The 20262-nt window shown below is 39.8% G+C and overlaps 1 pseudogene; it reads left to right on the top strand.

The window, feature by feature from the left end:
- LOC141956875 (chloride channel protein C-like) overlaps positions 1-19806 on the top strand; it is a 79576-nt pseudogene extending 59770 nt beyond the window's left edge.
- The last annotated feature ends 456 nt before the right edge of the window (positions 19807-20262 follow it).

The following is a 20262-nucleotide window of genomic DNA, read 5'->3' as shown; positions in this document are numbered from 1 at the left end:
CTTGTTCAGCCTGGAGATGAGGATGCTTTGGAGGCACTTAAAAGAGTGTGTGTCCCCTGTCACCCCCCGCTCCATAACTATTGGAGATTATTTAGAAGATGGAGCCATGATCTTCACAATGGTGCGTGATGGACAAGAAACAACAAGCAAAGGTTGAAACAAGAGATGTTCGTACTGGATATGAGGAAATACCTTTTCACCACAAGGACAGTGGGGTAGTGGCACAGGCTGCCCAGGGTGATTGTGCAGCCTCCATCCTTGGAGGTTTTTAAGACCCATCTGAAGAAAGGCCCAAGGACATGGTTTGAGCTCATGGCTGAGTCTACCTTCAGCAGAAGGTTGAACTAGAGAACTGCTGAGGTCTCTTCCAACTTGAACGATCCTTCATTCTTATGATCAGATAGATGAAACCCCACGTTGTCTTGGTGATTTTCTGAGAAGCAATATATTGGTAAAGACTTTCTTTACCCATTTCTGTTTAAAGATGCCTTGGCCTTGTAACAGTCTTTCATAAAACAACTCTTTCACCTGCTGTCTCCTTCACCTTCAAAGGTTACTCTTTACAGCAGCAGACAGAAGACTCATTGAAGGAAATGTCACTGACAACAAGCAGTTAATCAGCGGCAGTCCTTAGTGTGTCCTTACATCTGAAAAAGTTAGCCAATGATAATGCAAGGTGTAGAGCTGATGTAGACAATACAGACACTTTATAATCCCAGACAAAGCCAAGATCACAGAACTGTATAATGAGCTATTCCTTGCTTTTATACAAATGACTGATTTAGCAAAACCTAAGTATATTTCCTGGAGTTCTGCAACAATGTTGGAACATTTGCTTTGTGTGCAACAGAGCAAGACTAAAGTTCTGAAGATGGAAAACCTATGTGCTGCTAAGAAATACACTCTAGAAACTGCTGGGATGCAACTATTCACATTACTCTTATTTAAAAATCATTTGGGGTTTGCACATATTTCATGTAATTCAGGAAGTAGCTATTATCATTAATCATGCTTGCACTTTGTGTTCATTGTGCTAGGTACAATACTTTTAATAGTAATACAGAGTAAGTATTTCTAGACAAAGCTGAAGGCAGGCAAATACAGATTTTTACCTGGCCTATGTAGATGGAAAAGAAGCAGAGGATGAACTCATTTAAGAAAAATAAAATTCCTCTTCTGGAGTGTTTTACACAGCAAACGGCCACAGTGGTACAGTTCTGACAGCAACTCATCCTGAGCAGCATCTGTGGTTCCCACTGAGTTCCATCACTTGTATTGCATCAACTGATAGCAGTCATTGAGATTAAGAATGAACAAATCCATCTCTTTGGGATTTTTAGGTTTTGTTTTCGCTAGCTGATGCTAAATTTTGCACTCAGGCATTTTGATTTGCAAGGTAAACTACTGCTCATTTTAACTCAGAAGCAAAATGCAGTTCAGAGAGGTTCATTTTTGCATAAATTGGTGTTCTGGTCCCTTGAAATGTGGATCTGTAATAAGATGGTTTTTGGAGTGGATTGTAATAAGATGGTTTTTGGAATGGATTTTCATTGCCTGCAGTCTGTTTCATATAACTGGGGATGGGTATGACGTGATTTGACGCATGTAAGACTGTTCCTTTTCAGGATTCATTTAAATCCATCCCAGTTCAGAAGAAGAAACTTGTTTCACAGCTGTGTGGGTGCCATGTATGTAGTGCATTGCCTTCTCACATCAGTTACTCTTAGGCAGGTGGTCACATCCCAAGCTATCAGAGTAATTGGCATGAAAAAAAATAACCTCATGTCTCTTAGGAGGGAGGACAATAATTAACAGCATATGGAAGGAGTTGCTTTTACCGCAGGGATGAAAGGTACATTGGTAAAACAGGATGTGGGCAAATTTATGCTCCTGTTGTCTCTGTCTGTGGTGTCAGCCTGTGTCTGAACAGGACATTCTGGCTTATGGTGTGTCCAGATGATAGTCAGAATAATTAATATATTTTTTAAAGATAGAAAACAAACTTAAAATTAGAGCAGTTCATTGACTTCAGTTGTAAGAATTTGGCCTACTGTAATTCCATAGAAATTACTCATGAATTTTACAGAAAGTATCTTTATTTTTCATTTCATCCTACTGTCAGAAATAGTGCATACACATGTTTTTCAATTTTGTATGTTCATATTCCCTGAAACTTTGCCTAGAACCTGAAAAGTGTTGGAAAATACTGGAAAATCTGTATGTGATTTATAAGCTATCTTTGAAGGGGATATCTTTCAAGCTGCTACCGCTGCAAAAAAACCTATTGCAATGATAAGCATAAGCCTGAATTTCCCCAAAGTGCTTAACTTTAAACTATTTGATATCAGCCAGAATTCCAGAGTATTTCAGCTCAGATTAAAAATCTTTTTTTAATGTGAAAAGTCATGCAAATTGATAAATGAGTCTTACGATATCCTGTCTAGGATGACCATGACAGGCATATGGTTGAATTTATCATGTATCTCACACAAAGAAAGGCAGTGCTTGATAAGCAGTTTTATTGGGTAATTACTTTTCCTTTTTTTTTTTTTTTTTTTACATTTGCAAATAAAGGACATTGATTCCCATCTTGAAATAATTTACTAACACATTATAAACTCGTCAAACGCTAACGTGGTACAGTGCGCCTTATTTCCTGTTTACTAAATAATCCTTTGGCTGTCTGCTCTGTGTCTTTCAGGTTGAACCTGGAATTATTCTCTGCCAGCGACGTCATGGAGCCTGGTGTCAGAGTCCTTCACCTGAAGGAAAACATTGCCTCCTTGGCTCGGCTTCTTGCAAGTACAAGCCATGGCGGATTCCCAGTGGTTTGCAGGCTCAAGCCAGACCATGCAGAGGTGTTCCAGGGAACTATTAAAAGGTAAAAATGCTATCAAATTGATGTCATGTGATGTTTCTGGCCATTTATCAGATTTTTCTTCTTTAAGCATCTGTTTGTGAAGATTATTTGGGATGGATATGAAACTTGTTCCTACTTTCTTTAGTATGAACAGCAGGTGTTCTTTAAAAGAAAGGACCTAGGTCCTTTCTAGTACAAGGTTATCTATTACATCAGGGATTTATTGAAGCAGCACCAATGAAACAGTCTTATGGGAACTGTGGAAAAGGGAAAATTGCCCTTCAGAGCCTTAAAGGTTCATTGAAACCGTAATTTGAACCTAGTTACTCATGAAGTATCCCATGCCAATTCAAAGCTGGCCTGCTCTTTCTTCACAATTTTTTTCATTTTATTAGTGTATGCTTTTACAGGAAATGAGTTAACATAAATCATAATACAGATGAGATAAGCAACAAAGTCACTGGAAGTAACATGCTAGGGTAAACAAGAATTAGACTAAAGGAATCTTTGCCATATGGGGGATTCTCAAAAGGCAAATAAAATCTCCTGATAAATGAAGTATTTATGGTACTGAATTTCATATGACTATAAGAGCAAACTCATCCTTTCAGGAAGGTATCATAAGACTGTCCTTTGAGTGGATGGGTCATGAATGGGAGAAGCAGTCACTTAATTTCCACCTTGAGTATCCTAGAGGAAAGGAGAAGATGCGTATGCAACAGCTACTGCATAGGAGTTCACACAGCAAAGCCCTGTGAATTATGCTTCCAATAACTGTAATACAAACACATGGCCAGTTTTGTATAGTAATATCATAATATTTCATAATTTGAATGGTGTTTTCTGTCCTGGGTGACCATAGTATTCTACATCTTGTAGAGAATATTTTTTTTTTACCCACTTCTGGTTTAACACCTTAACTGTGTGACAGTTGAGAGCTATCTATGAGCAAACAAGGATAAAAGTATTTTCTTCTGTTGATCTGGACGGAGAAAAATGTTATTCATGCATCATCAGTGGAAATTTGGTTAGGATTTGTCTGCTTGCCTGCTTCATAACAGATTTTCAAGGATGAACCACTGGCAGCTGGATCATATGAACTTACTTCATAGCAGTGTGGTCAGCTCCTCTTTGGGAGCATGAAGATGGGAAGGGAGTGAATATGTAATAAAAACTGTGAACTTGCTTCACTGACAAGTGAAACAGTTTGTATGAACTTTTTAGGAAGAGAAATAATCTGATTGGAATGAGAAACGTACAGTGGAAATAATTTGGGTTGCAGTGGCCTGCAGGAGTAATGACATCAATTAAGTGCAGGATCATATACTTGTATATGATATGTATACTTGTTCCCTCATGATGATGCTATCATAAACATTATTAATAAGAAATGTGCTAAGGCACTAAACCCTAAATTTCTGAGTGGTAGTCTGTGGTGTGCACCAGTCTGCAGATACTACATAGCATAAACTAGTGTGCTTTTTTAGTTCTCAGCTGTCCATAGCAATAAAACTAGAAAGCACACTAACAACTGATACAGCTAAAGTTCCTTTGAAATTCAATTTATAATCTCATAATTTCCTTATTAATTCACCAAATCACCTTGCAGTGAGTGTCCCAGGCTGCTGAGGAGTATGCTGAGTTTATGCAAACACTGCTGTGGTTTGTAATCCAGAGCAAAGTGGTGTGGGAGCTAAGAAAAAGCTGGGGGATGGAAGGCTGATCACTAGCACATCTTAAAGAGAGGTGCCATTAGAGAAAAGGTGATGTTACCTGACAATTCTGGTAGGCTTGTAGTTTACATAATTCCCAGAGCTCTTTCATGATACATTCTGTTAGAGCCTTTTGAAAGGGATGAATGAAAAATTTGTTTCCTTGTCACTGTCAGCATAAATGAGCCGCTGTTAGACTGTTTTGAGTAAAGACAAGAAAATGTTTTAAATGGTCGACAAAGAAGCAGCAAATGGCTTTTTTGGGCAGTTGGTTGCTCACCCCAGTGAAACCCATACAGAGACGTTGTCTAGGAGCAAGCATTGTGTTCTGAGGTGCTCTGACGACACTCCTTCTTGCCCCAGTGTGTGCCCAGTGGCCTGAGTACTTGTGTGATTAGTTCTGGGTGTCTTGTCCCCAGCAGGGACCATGGGTGACTTCGCTGTTCTGCTGTTCTCACCAACACCAGGAAGGGAATGCTCTGAAGCCATCCTCTGAAATAAACCTTCAAAAATGTGATGTGTCATGGAATGAGTGTATTCATAACCATAAGCAGTTAGGATTTGGGTTTTACATCTTACTCATAAAATTACAGCTCTTGCAGCACGTAATTGTTAAGACCAAGATGGAAATGCTGGGAACTCCTTAAAGGAGAAGGGTGTTGTTCAACCTCTTACCTATGAGATCCAGTGCAATCCCATGTGGAGGTGACATGACCACAGGCAGAAAAATGATGGGTTTTTTCTATCTTGTACATCCATAATGTTAAAGTGGAGGAAATGTGGTTTGCCTGGCATATTTTTAAAAAGGTGGCTTGAGGAAGATGCAAAAAACAATTGCCATGATGTTTTTCTTGAGAGTTGCCTTTGGCATTATTATTGATTCTCAAATGTGTTTTTTTTTCTAGTACAAAAATGTCGTTATTAGGTTAAAAAGAAGGGGGCAACAAGCTAATGAGGGAAAAGAAGCAAACAATCCTCTAAGCGTGCATGAAGGCAGCAGCAGCTCATAATTTTTTAATACTGTTTCTCATTTATGTGTTTTTCTGTACTGTTTATTCTTATGAAATAAGCATGGATGAAGCACTGTAAATTTGGACCAAATGTAAAAGTTATTCAGTACCTGCCCACACTTGGAAAGTGTAGTGATGAGAGTTGCTGTACAAGGACAAAGTGTTGTTATGTTTTGTAATACATACAAATGACTCCGACCCTTTGAAGAGAAAAGGTCAATGTCAGTTCTTACAAAAGCAAGGACTGTGGCCAAGCAATGTTGGCTGGAACTTGCACTTCAGTGCTGGCCTGTAGCAAACACCCAGATATTCCAATTTTATTAAAAAACCCCAAACAACCCCCCCCATAATCTTCCAGATCTGCTTAGTGGGGCCAGGTTTTTCTCCCACCCTTTGTGATCTGGATGGTTACCCACTGGGGGGATCAAGATGAAATCACCAAACATGTTTTTTCATGGGTAACCTAAATATGAAGCTGTTATCTTCCCCAGCTGAGTACGCAGTAGAGACTAAAAACAAATGCAACTACTAAAGAAAACTCCTTGGCTTTAAAATTGTTAAAGAGGAAGCAAACTGTAGCTGAGAAGCAAGTTTCCAAAACAAAGATCTCCTTAGAGTAATACTTTTGACACTTTGCCATAGGCAGAGCTCTGTGCATGCCTGGGAAAGCCTTGCAGAATTCAGTTTGAGGAACGTGTGGCTGGTGAACTTGATGAATGGCATTGATGGGGATGATTGACTTACTTTGTGCAGCTCACAAGTTGAGGGCCTGGCTTCCCCTCTTCATTTCTCCCACAGTGATGATGATACTTGCACATCAGAATAAAACAAGCTATTCTTTTACACTGCAGCTGAAATGTCTCCCCTGTCTCCCCCCAGCGACTGAAGAAAGGGAGCTGGACTGTTATGAATATGTTAGCCCAGAATCTGCTGAAAGTTATAAATGTCATGCCCTAAATGGCATGCCCTCCTGGCTAGGTGGAATTCTTTCTTCAGAGAGACGTGAAGATAGGACCACTGTCTTCCTTCCCAGGAAGTTTCTGCCAGAGACACTGCATGAAGCTGTAAGTGCACACTGAGGAGCTGTTGGGAGGTCCCCTGGCTCTGTCTCGCCTTGGCTGCTCTAGTCTGTGGCTCCAGATCCTCCTCCAGTGGGAAAAGATAGAGTTATGCATCTGCCTAATTTGTGTGAGACCAAATCTGAAAAAAAGAGCTATTTTTTTCACTTCCACATATGTTACAATGTACTGGTGTAAGGCCATTGTGGGGCAATGAAGTGGTTCTTTGACATGATGAAGAGATTAGACACATCATCGCTTGTGTTTTGCTGCTCCATCTTCTTTGCAAGGGGTTACTTTATAATGTAAACCACAGTAAAAACAGAAGACACGGAGGATTTGAGGAGGAAAGCTGTAGGTAATGAATTTCTTTTCCCTGACTGTGGGCACAGCTGGGATGTAACAAGGAGGATGATGATACCTCATGGTCATCAGCAACATCGTTGTTGCCATGCTACACATCCTCCCACTCATGATCACTTCCCTTCATGTGTCTGTGACACTTATGTACTCTCTGATTTCTTCCACCAAAATGACTGACAATGTGCTCTCTACCTAGGTGCTTTTTTTTCCAAGATGCTGTTTATCCTTTATTATATGTAGGTTTCCTGCATATTTGTGACTGATGAATACCGTGTTCCTCTCAGGGACTGTTCTGATGTTGGTGACTTTGCTTTCCTTTATATCACTTTTGCCAAGGAAAATGAAGGAGCAAAGTTTCCTTTGTTCAAAGTTTCCAAATCCTCCTGGTATTCACTGCAGAAAAGCAGGTGGATGCTGGTGTCTTGTTAGGCCAGGATCTGTCCCCTCCATTTCTGTTCAGAAATGGTGCAGAGAGGCAGAAGCTGGAGTGCTGCCCAGCAATCTTAATTTCTGCCTTGAACATAGCTATGAAACAATTTTCCTGGAGAAACTACTGGGCTGACAAGTATCACTGAGTAGCCTGTTTGGGCATTTTACCATAACAAATAAGCCATTTTTTTCATGCCTGAACTGCTCAGATCTGTGCCGTACATAGCTGTCCTGTTGTAAGGCTGAAGGCAGAATTCCCTGCTTTTGCCTTTGCACTCTTACCTACACAGCTGTTAGCCCTTACTCTGCATTTTGTCTATCTTTTAGCTGAAGGAATTTTTTTTGGTTGATTTAATTTGATTGGGAGCAAGTAATTATGCAGAAACCACAATATCTCTGACTGTAAGCAGACTGTACAGACTATATGTGTCTAAGCAGAAATGGGTAGAACTTGGTTTTCTGCTACTTCTGTACAGGATGTGACATTTCTGGCATTGTGCCTGCATTTTTGTGTGTATTTTTTCACCTAGGAAACCCCATCTCTTCCCACCCCTCAAGTTCACTGGAACTTCAGCATTTGTGGTTGATGCAAATTGTTATTTTGGGGCCAAAAAGAAATGTCAATAAAAATATTGTAGGTAAAGTTGTTAAAAAACCTTGTAGCTTACTATGTTTGTTTGAACTGTTTTATTACACATTTTGATGTGCTATATGGGAGTGTATTGACTATGTAACTGCCTTACTCAAACTAAGTTTGTTTGGTACAACTGAAGTGTTCAGAGAGCCTAATTCCCATTTTTGGAACAAAGTTGGGATTCTAAGATCCTTTCAGAAAATAGAGTGGTATGCTCCAAATCAGAAAGATATTCTAAAAGTATGGTCTTCATGTAGTTGAAAAGTTAACAGAGCTTGGATTTTCAGAAATGTCCAGTGACTGAAAGCACGGTTTCCCACTGAAGACATTTCAAAAGGTCTCATAATCTGTAAAACAGATTTTATCCATTTTAAAATAAAGCCTAGTTATTTCTGAGGATCTTGTTCTGCAAGGTGAGTTAGAGCCTGCTCTTCTGTGTAATCCCACAGTAAGCTTTGTGAGCTTTCCTTAAAAATGGCCAGCTGGCCTGAACCAAGCTTCATGGGCCAGCAGAGCACAGCATTGCTGCTGTGACATTCCTGGTGAAGCCAGCGGGACTCCATCGTCCACACAGAGCTGGATGTGGAAACTTACTTCTGTGAGGCTGGAAGCGCCGGCAAAAACGCTGAGGGTTACACCTTTCCACTGCAGAAGCTCAGGGGAGATATTAAACATCCTCTTGATTAGCAGCAAACTCCTGCTCTAGTTCTTGCCCAAAGGATGTCGTGTCTAATGGAGCCGAACTGCCAGAGACCTGCACCTGAGGAGGATTTCTGTCTCAGGTTAGACCCCGGTCCGGAGCCAGAAGAACTGCCAGTGGAGGGAGCCAAACTACATTTCTACTTGCAATATTTATTTTGCTGCTGTTCTTTTCTGCTTCCTTCGTGGTAAGGAGAAAGCCAGGTACAGAACAGTGTGTACTCATAAACCTCCTACTCGATGGTCCTGCTTTAACTTCCCAGCTTGTAAACTGGTATGGGAAAGGAGATACTCTGCTTTCCACAATCAGAAGACATGGTAGAGCAGCTGTTCCCAGTAACAATAATGACACTATTGCTGAGACAAACATTTTCACGATGATGCATGGGAACACTAAATCCAAACCACATTGTTTAGCTAATGCATGCTTTCACTCTGCTAAAGGGGAATGTCACATAACTGAAAGTAAATTGAAGAGATCAGAGTTTAGAAAATATGACAAAGTTGAAAACTTAAAGCTGCATTGCACAGTAACATCCTTTAGCAGAGAAATCATCGATCCAAAGTGCTGTATGTATGTGTATTTTACGGCAGTTTATTAGGTATGACTCGCCTCTGGTCAGTCCAGCGAACAGAAACCGTTGTGAGTCAGGAATGCTTTCTGCCAAGCACTTCAGTAAAACTGAGCCTAGCATATTGATATGTGCTGTGGGAAAGGAGATCTAGCATTGCAACATATCATAGATATGTCAGGCTGTAGGTATGGTTTCTGGTATTTTTCTTTAATCTGCCCTCCCAGTTGGGACTAATGAAACAGTACTCTCAAGGCGTGTGCGTGCGCATGTGTGCAGAGTCCACACACACTTGTGTAATAAGGCAATACCTTTATTTTTCTTAGCAAGAGGAGAAGTACTTGCCTTCAGTAAGCAATGCATTGCAACAGCTTAGGGACAAATGGAAAGTTAAAGATGACTTGAGACCTGAAACATTTAATTTATTGATTAATTACTGAGCTTAGCGATATCTACTTTAATATTGCGACAGCCTTGCTGCTGACACTTGATATGACTGATATAGGTTTGAAAGCTTCTTGGAGAGCATTTTCCTTCTGGCACTGTTGTGGAGAGGTTGCTAAGTTTAGATGACAGGAATGCAAAATTACTCAATCACATACAGAAGTCTGCAAAGTTCATGGAATAAATGGAGATTAAAAATGAGGTTTTGTGTCTTACCAGAGGATCACGGACAGCTTTCCCCCTTCCTCCTCCTTGTGGCTTTGCTGTAAGTTGTGGGCAATGGTCATTCTACCAGGTCTGATCAAAGCAAGAAACACTGTTGGCAGTGGTTTGAAGGCTGCATCTAAACTGAGCCAGCAAAGAAGAAAAGAGGAGGGGGAGCATGTTAGGGACTTGAAAACTGTTTTTAGGTGTGCAGACTAGGGAGCTGACGCCAATATCCAAGTGCTTTTGTGATTACTTGGTTTTCATGTTAGAGGGTAGAGTCTGTCAGCACATTGTTTGTTTTTACTGTCCGGACTCCTGCTTTTGAAAAGCTGATCCAGTTAATTTCAATGATACACTATACAGTAATCTTGCCTATTAAAATAAATGGAATCCAGCACTTTCAACAAAAGCCCTTGACGTTATGATCCTCCCATGTATTGTCAGGGTCCTGGGGTACTGCAGCTCATGAATAACACAGATGGAGGAAGGTTTACAGAGTCTGTGGCAGTGGTTTTATTTTGTATCCAAAGTGTGAAAATTTTCTTCCAAAGAACAACAGTATATGATACTTTAAAAATTAGTAGGCCTGTTTGGCCATACAAATAATTGTGCAGGTGCTGTAGGACTTTGTGACAGAGCCCTTTGGAGGGAAAACTGGAGTGTTGCAGGGGCTGTGTGCTAACTCAAAAAGCCAAATTAAAAACGTATGCAGCCTTGCTGCAGCATGTGGGTGGCTTTAAGGCAAGTGCAGAGTGTTGTTAAATGTCGAAATCAAATATAGGCATGGGGAAAACTGGTGTGTGAATGGAAAGACTGATCACATACTTGTCCTGTCGTTTAAATGTGTGGTTCCTCTGAAACTGAAAATCTGCCTGGTAACAAGCCAGCTTGTAAGGAAATACAAATCTGATTCTAAGTCTTTATCCTTTTCTAAAACTAGCCTTTCTGTAGGTTTGAAATTCTAAGTTTGCATTTATAATTTATTAACAGTTGCCTTTGCCATTTTCATCTTCAGGCTGTGGACTTACTGTCTGCTCATTTGCTCTGATGGTGCCCTTAAAACTAGACAGCTGGCAACTTAAATAATGATTATTAACCTCAAAACACAGCTCTGAGGTGGAAGAAATCCCTGTTTTGTAGATCTGAAAACTGAGGTGCAGAGATTAATATTTATTCAGCATCCTTTGAAAGGCTGTGGCATGGACAGAATTTGATCTTTGCTCTGGAAAACCTCAGTCCAGTACTTGACAATGACCTTTTTATCATCTTGTAGGTAAAATGCCAAAAATTCATGCAAAGCTCCTTCTTGGTTTGAAAAATGAAATATTAAGCAAACAGTAATGATTTAGGCTGCCTAGCCTGAAACAACCCTGTAATCCTGAGATTTTGCTGTGTCAGATGAATATTTTAAAACAGTTGCTGGTATGTGGTGATCTAGTCTTTATCTACTGTCTAGCTCACCATATGCAGAATACTCTCTTTCACCAGTAAAAAAAGGCACAATTCTATCTGAAGTCAGGAAAAATGCATTTAGTATACTAGTGGCTATTTTACCAGGAACATCAAGTAACAAATATTCTTAAATAGAATAGAATAGAAAAGTTTCTCTCAATGTTCCCTTTTGGAAGAGTTGCATGCTTATGCTAGAACTTCTGCTGATAGCAGAACAGTGATCAAATCCTCTAAGTACTCTTTTCATTCTGACTGCTATGAAAGCTGATGGTGCAAGACACTAAGTCTTAGCCTGCAATAAGTTTTCAGTGGTTTGTTGATACTGTAAAATAACTTACACCAGCTAGGTGTTAGGATGAGGAAGGACTGTGAAGAGTTTCAGGGTGCCACATTCGGTTATCTTAGTGTGCAGTTTATTGTTACTTACTTTTTTGTCATCGTTTTTTCAAACTGACTGACATAAATCTAAATTTAGTAATTGTCACTGGGTTTTAAACGTGTCTGAGGGAAGCCATGAGACAGTACACTTTTAATACATGGAAGGGACATTTGTTTTATTCTGATCAGAATATTTTAATCACTGGTCCTCACTGAGCTGGATATTGGCCAAAACATCAGATATAATCAAGAATAAAACCAATGCAGTTACATTTGATGGATTAATGTGGGAGAAATAAGCCTAAAGCTTTCTGAAGCAAGCTAAAAATGATGCTTCGGTTCTCTAATCCTCACTCCTCCCCCCATGTTATGTAGCTCTTTTATCCATTCAATTTGGGAGTCCTGCCCTGAATGCTTTTGCCAGTGACATCACCTTTTAATCTTCCTTCTGTTCATTTGCAGCTACTTTGGAGCTGCAGTTCCTTTTATGTCACTCCCCCAATATTTAGAATTTGTAGTTTCCTCAGATAATTGGCCATCTTGACAAGAAGAGTGACACAATCAGCTGTCAGATACTTTTCATTCCTGACTTCCATGCCAAATCTAACATGTGGATATTGGGATAATAATGTGTTATCTTAATTAGGTGTATCTTCATGATGCATACTTTATAACAGATAGAGCATATGAAACTACTGCAATGCCTTGCCAGGGTATCTTTGAAATGAGATTCCCTACTTAAGGGTTTTCTTCCTTCTTAAATAAATAAAGAGTAAACGAACAATTGCAGAGTCCAAGTCTGAATCCTAGCACTTCCTGTTAAACCTCACAAAATAGTGCAAGAAACATGTTTGGTCTGCTTTCTAAGGCTTGATGATGTGATAGGAAGGATGTTGTATGTAACATCAAAGAGTGATGTTGTTATACCTCTGAAGCATGACTTCTGGAAGTCCAAGTGAAATAATGTATGTTCATTTTTCTCCGGAATATGGCAGTGTTTAATAGGCTTGGATTCTTATCAGAAATGTTCCAACGATTTCCTTCATTGTATTTGCGTGTGCTTTTTTTTGACTAGCCAAATTTCTCTCACACTTCCCAGAGCCCTGTTAAGTGACTCCCTGCTGGGTTTAGTTAAGAGTGGTGCCAGGCAAATTGCAAGCTGCCAAAACTGGCCAACCAAACCACTGGTGATGAGCAAATGTTTCTGCTCTTTCAGCTCATGGTGAATGGTGCCGTTTTTTTAATTCCAGCCCATGATGTTCAAGTGGAAAATGGTGAACTTTGGATAGTCCTGAACAGTATTTTGGACCTGAGCATATGGAGTCTGGCAAATGACCAGGGTGGATCCTAACTTTCACACTTGACGTCTGTGTATTCATGTTAGGATTAAAGTTTTGGGAATATTCCTGGACCAGTGATCATACTTGAAATTGACTTCTTGGAGTTGTATGTGATGATCTCGGAGCGGAATTTAGATCTGTGTATTTATATCTCACTTAGAATGATTACGGACCTGTTTTGTGAAAGACCATAAAATGTGAACCTTTAGAGAGCCCTGCAGAACAAAGTGTCTAATGCACTGAAGGTAATTCATAGGGTGTGACTGAATTAATTTATTCTCTATGATGTCCTCTGCTATAGTGAATATATTATGAGTATATTGTGTTTTCCTCCCTTTCCTCCTCCAAATGTGGCCTGAGGGGAATAGATCTTGCTTGTTGTAGCGTGCCTATACTGTTCTTATTAGTGTGTTCTCATCATTGTCCTCAAACCCAAGTCCTTTAATTGTTTATGCGACATGTCCATATGCTGGCATGCACATGGCAAGAGGCTTAAGGCAAGCCAGTGACTTTCACAAGAGGGGAGATGTGAGCCCAGGGCAAAGTATTTCCTCAGTGGAGTTTCTCAGCAGTTAGCTCTGCTGCAGCATTATGCTCTCCTTAGTAATCTGAAAAAGATTTTATGAAAACCAAAGACAGTCAGATATTAAATTGAGGCAAATAAAGTTTCAATATTTATGAAAGATACTGAATTTCTTGTTTGTTCTGTGAATGGGATGTGCTTTAAAGGTGGGAGCAGGTGACAGACTCCTAGTATTCCTGGCTGTACCACTGATTTTTGTCAGAACTGATGTTTTTCCACAAGTTACATTCACATTCAGGTCTTCACCTGTGAAAGGATGATACCTATATCTCAGCCACAGGCATAGTTACTTACAAATCCCATTGAGAACCTTAGATGAGAGACCAAAGCCATGTCTGCATTAACAAAATGTAGATTTCAAGACTAGATCTAAAGAGTGCATCAGCTGACCCTTTCAGGAGAAAGGGGAGTGCTCTACAATGCTAACCAGCTCATGGGATAGTTCCCTTCAAATGTGTGTTCCAGATCTGAACTAAAATGCAGAGCTGGATGATCCCAAAGTATCTTGTTTTTAAGTTGGAGAAAAAGGTGGACTGTATAAAAGGCACGAAACGTGTGAAACTGCAGTTTAATGTAATACACTGGAAATTAATTTAGTGTTACCTTTCATGTGTGAGAGCTCAATGCTATTTCATAAGTTTACTATTTTGTTTTGCATTAATTACAGTTTTGATCCAGCTTCATCAAATGCAGGACAAAGAAGTATAGAATAGTGAAGGGAAGACTGTTTGGAAAGAAAATAATAGAACGACACATAGCCTGCTGGTCAGGGCAGACAGTGAGAATGAGGGAGACCCAGTTGTACAGATCCCTGTTTAATCAGCATGGAACCCCTGCAACATCAGAAATTAAGACATGCCATATGTAGCCACTAATGTGCTTGTTATGAAGGAGAGTGTTGAGAAAGGGCTTGAACCTAGTTCTTCCATATCCTGTCCCTAGGGAGGGCACTAACCACCAGTTTTTGGACCTGGCAGGCACATCGTCTTAGTGTAAGTCCTCTACTGTGGAGTGCTAATCCCACCTTGAAGCAGACTAATCTTTCCCAGGAGACATTATGTTAAAACTAGTAAATGTTTATAACAGGTTTTGGTTTGAACAAATCAATATTTTTGGATACAGAAATATTTATTTGAAAAATTCCCAGTTTATAGATACTTGGTATTCCAGTCATGAAAGCCACTTTGTACCTCATCTGTATTTCTCTGATTCACTAATGAAGATTAGGTGTCTGCTCTCATCTGGGTTGCTCAAGCACATAATTTAGCAATGTGTTGCACATCTTTGTACTACTGTAGTAGTAATCACGGACCAGGGCTAACATGATATTAAGTATGTTGCAAAATAAAAAGTTTTGTGGTAGTCCCCAACGTGTTTGTTATCTAAATTTAAGTTAAAAGACTGGAAGTGGATAGTGTGGATGGAGTGTGTGTTGGGGGGAGCAAGGAAACACTAGGATATAAATGATAATTTTAAATATATTGCTTGTCAAGGCTTTATATGTGTAGTTCAGAAGGGGAGAACTCTAAAGAATGGTTTGAAATTGTATCCATTTTCACATGACTAAGCAAGATTATTAAATATCTTATTGAACTCTAGAATGCAGTGCTGTGACAGAAGGTTTCACTGATGATTTAAAATACATTTTTTCCAGATCTTGTATTTTAATGTAGATGTTGCTTAAGAAGGATGTGGGACGAAACAACAGTCTATCTACTTATATACAGATAATTCTATTTGCTTATTATTGGTATTGTCTTGTTGAGTGCAAACTAGACAGTGCATGAGCTGGTCCTGCCAAGGACCATGTTGATCCAGGTTAAGGCGAACATGTAGGACAGGTGATGTCCTTTAATCTAAGTAGCCAAACCTAAACCAGAAAACAACTCTGTGATGCTGCTATTGCTGATGGAAATTTAGGAAGGTGAAATATGTGGTCAGTCCACTATACTCTAGAATCATAGAATATCTCAAGTTGGAAGGGACCCATAAGGATCACTGAGTCCAGCTCCCTGTTTCTCACAGGACTACCTAAAACTGAACCATATACTAAGAGCACTGTCCACATAATCCTTAAACAATAACAGGCTTGGTGCCATGACCACATCCCTGAGGAGCCAGTCCCAGTGACCAACAGCGAAGAATGTCCTAATGTCCAACCTGAAATTCCCCTGATGCAGCTTCATTGCTGTCGCTGATCACCAGAGCAGAGATCAGCATCTCCCACTCTGCTGCTCTCCTTGGGGAAGTTGTAGACTGTGATGAGGTCACCTCTCAGCCTTCTCCAAGCTGAACAAACTAAGTGACCTCAGCTGCTCCTCACGTCTTGCCCTGGAGACCTTTCACCACTTTCACCATCTAGGTCACCCTCCTCTGGACACAGTTTGATGTCCTTGTATTGAGGGTCCCAAAACTGCAGAGTACTTGAGCTACAATCATATATCTGATGCTAAAGCACTGTGTGCTTGTTTTTTAAAATTTGCCTCTTACAATGAATGTAGTTGTCTTCTCTAACCTTAGGTTATAGCTGTGCGTGCTGCTGGAAAATGAGCACATCTTAGAACCAGAGACAAATGATGAGTCTTTCCTCTCATCCTCTCTCCTATGAGAAGGTAATCTCTTTTCTTTGAGTTCTTGCCTTGTTTAATCAGCATGTATATGGGGTGATTTAGGACAAGCTCTCCATGAATGAAGAAATGATGTAATATATGTGGTTGAGATAAAGAAGTGGTCATGTACAATTTAAATTAAAGGATGAGCAGAGACCTTCCAGTGGCAACTGTCATAAACTATAATGCCACTCAGGAGTCTGGAAGTTGTGCAAGACTGCTGGCAAAGAATTTTCTTGCTCCGATAGGCTGTTCCAATCTTCTCTCTCTCAACTTCTCTATGGATAGCAGAATTATAATATTTAATTCTGTATGGGATAGCACCTCTCTGAATGATGAGTGTTTGTAAAAGCTTTTAAACTTGAAAAGCATGTAGCATTCTTCCCTTTGATAGATGACTAAAGGATTTTTAGGAATAGTAAACATTAAGTGCGGTAGAAGAAAATTGTGTGCTACCAAGGCAAGACTGGTAATGTAGTTTTGAGCAATTTATACAACTGGAAAGTCATCATATATTACTGAAACTTGGGCTGCACATGGGAATCTGGCTGGCAAAACAATGTGGACAAGGAGTAGGGCAATTATGTATGGGATAAGGTGCCAGGATGCAAATAGGTGTTCCTGTGGAAGAGGGCCAAAGCTCAGCCGATATCTGATACCAGTTTTGTTGCATTTTTTGACACTATACTATTATGTAATTACCACTTAGTGTGTGAATTTTCACAGTGTGAAAAACCTCACCCCTAAGGCAATGTAACTTACATTGTCTTAATAGAGATACAGTTACACTAAGGGAAAAAAAAATCTTTGGAAGTAAAGAGTGTTTTGGTTTAAATTGCTAATTTAAGCCTTATTGGCAAAAGAAATTATAAAGTTTGGACAAGCTCTGCCAGTGTAGCTCTGCTAGAAAACGTTTTCTTAAGAGTCAAACTGGAAAGCTTCGAACCTTGGGTTCCAACGTGCAGTGCAAAAGGGAAGAGCAATGGATTCTTGCCTATTCCAGATAACGGTGGAGAAGCTGCCCAATCTGTCGCGCCTACCCATGCTGCTGAATCGCTATGCTACAGATCCCCGGTATCAGCCACTCTTCATCAATCTGGTAAGACTGAAGCCAACTCTAAAAACAAACATTTCCTCCATGAACAATGTGTTTGTTATATTTTCTCATTTGTTTATGATGGCTGTGTCAGCCGCACTGATTTACATAAACACTGCCAATCCTGGGACGTTACATTCTCAACAAAAGTAGCTGAGTACAAACAGCATTCCGAAGTTTTAATTCATATTGTATAAACATAACAGATGTTGATAAAATGAGCCAAAAAGAAAATACAACAAAGGAGACCATTTCAAGGGGGCTTTTGATTAAAATACATTCCAGATTGACAAAATGATACAATGTTAATGGAATAGATCATTTAAATGTCATTATTTGGCTCTTACAGTCCTATAAAGCAAATATAAAGCAGCGCTTTTGAGATTTTAGGCTCCATTATGGTACAGTGCCTATACATCAACTTATAAATAAAGCTGTATTTCTCCCCCCCCCCCCTTTTTTTTTAATCCCTGCTATGACATTGCCACATTTATTTCCTAAATACTGTACTAAAATACTGGGTCCAAAAGCAATAATGTGTTTGGTATACTGAATAAGGCCTAAAATAAATATGTTATAAACAAAATAAATGTAGTTTCTGCCTTGGTGAATTTCCAGTCTACATCACTGAAACTGAGATGGGGGGACACTGGAAAATCGAGGCCAGCAAGCCTAATTCAGATGGATTTTATTTAAAAAGATATAAAAACCGCTCCTGTTTACTCATATGTAAAGAAGGTGAGACTGAGTTTGAGATCCATCTAGTCTGAATTCCTTGCTTTCAGAATAGCTAGAAGGAAAAAAAAATTATTAAAACCACAATGCTCATAATATCCATTATCTAGTTTGGTTTAAGAGTTTCCTTTTAATAGATGGGGAAACTGAGGTGGAGATTGGACACGCAGCTTTTCAAAGTTCAAGAGGAGGTCATACATGGGAGTAGAAGCCAGCTCAGCTGAGACGCAGTCCATCGCTTATACCATTGGGCCACACAACTTTTTTGTTACAGGAAACCTATTACACGCAATTAGGTTTCGCATTGACACCTAACTTTTTAGTACCTGATGTGATCCCTGAAGCACAAAGTTCAGTATCTCTTCCAAGAACTTGTTATTATCCCTCATATCTGTTTCTGATATCCACAGAAATAGACATTGTGAAGTTCTGGGGCACAGTGACTTTTTGTGGTGGTGAGTTCCACAGCAAAATTATATGTGGTATAGAAAGAGAGAACTTTTTACCTTTAATTTATTTCCTCCTTATATCTTTGAATGTCTCATCAGTCCTGTAAATGAAAGAGAGAGATGTGTCTCCAGACTGTGCATTTATTTGTATTATTTTACCATGTCTTTGTTTCATTTTTCCTCTGTCTGGGGAAGGATACACTTGGGATACACTATTACACCCTCTGAAAAAACTGGCCAAGTCATAAGAAGGATACTGTAGAATTATGTGCAAAATAAAAACTGAGTGAACACCTATATAAGCTATAAAGGCCAGTTTGGTTAACAGTAAAATGGTCTTTAGCTTGGTTCCTACCAAGAAACAGTTATAGCCCTCATAGTGGCTACATTCAGTGACCAGAGTTTAGTACTTGCAAGCCCTCTTCTCAGAGCCATAGGATCGTTTTCTTTGTCCTCTTCTTTGCAGTCTATGTTTCTATGTGAATTGACTTTTATAAGCATTTATTGCAAAATATTACAGGATGTTATAAATGATTGTGTAATGAGATAGCATCTATAAAAAAATCTTAAGGCTTAATAAATATTGGGGTCACTGACTACTTCCAAGTGAAAACTCAGACCATATCAATGGAGCTCAACTTTGCTTTTCTAGCCTGTGAAATTTGGGTACATTCCAGTCATAATAGTTTATTTAGAGTGAACCTGATGGTTTACCAAAAAATAAAGTGTTATTTCCTGATGTTATAGGTGTAATTGGGGATGGGGAACACTGAGAGAAGAACTAATGTTCTTATTGGCTCCTGTCCCTCAAGCCTGCTACCTCTCTCTCCCTGGCCTCCTTCCTATGCCTCTCCTTCCCACCCTGTGGCAGGGGTGCACTCATGCTTTTGTGTTCTCCCTGTGTCTTCTCTGTTTGACTTACAGGAGCCATACCTAAACAAATCTGCAATGTCAGTCCAAGCTCATTTCTCACTGCAATGCGCCTACATCATCTTTTGCGCCCTGGGGCTGCGCCACCTCACCGTTGTTGACTTGCAGAACCGAGTGGTTGGGGTGATCACCAGGAAGGACCTGATGCCCTTCCCACTGGAGGAGAGACTCAGGCCTCAGCTGGCACCACAGAGCCCTGATGTGCGTGAGCAGCCCCTGGATTCCAGGCCATGGATGCGTTCTTAGGCTTTGTAACTTCTTTTTGAGCCCATGTTCTTCTTCAGGAAAAAATCAGAGTTCTTCCACTTGATCTCTTCTGGAGAAGAGATGTTTAAAAGCTGTTGTATCTAGGCATGCGGGACTGTAGCCCAGAGCTATGTCTCTTCAACTGTTTGCTGATTGCAAAATTCATTAATTTTAATGGTTGTGAGACAAAATAAGAATTCATGTGTTTATGGAAGATGTACATAAAATCAGATGTGAAGGATGGATGTCAAGAATGCTCTTGTCACACTCTGTCTATGTCTCCCAATGGAAAAATGTCATAACCATTAGCAGCAGTTACGTTGGCAAAGTCCTTCAGTGAGGACTAAATCTTCAACCTCTGAGGATCTGCCTGTTGAAAAGGAGAATGTTTCCATATCAGCATTTTTATGTTGAAATATGTATGTTTAACTGAGAGCAAATACTGCCTTGGGAGAG

Source organism: Athene noctua, chromosome 2 (assembly GCF_965140245.1).
Source record: "Athene noctua chromosome 2, bAthNoc1.hap1.1, whole genome shotgun sequence".
Taxonomy (NCBI): domain Eukaryota; kingdom Metazoa; phylum Chordata; class Aves; order Strigiformes; family Strigidae; genus Athene; species Athene noctua.
Note: the sequence above shows the minus strand (reverse complement) of the source record. Positions and strands in the feature narration are given on the sequence as shown.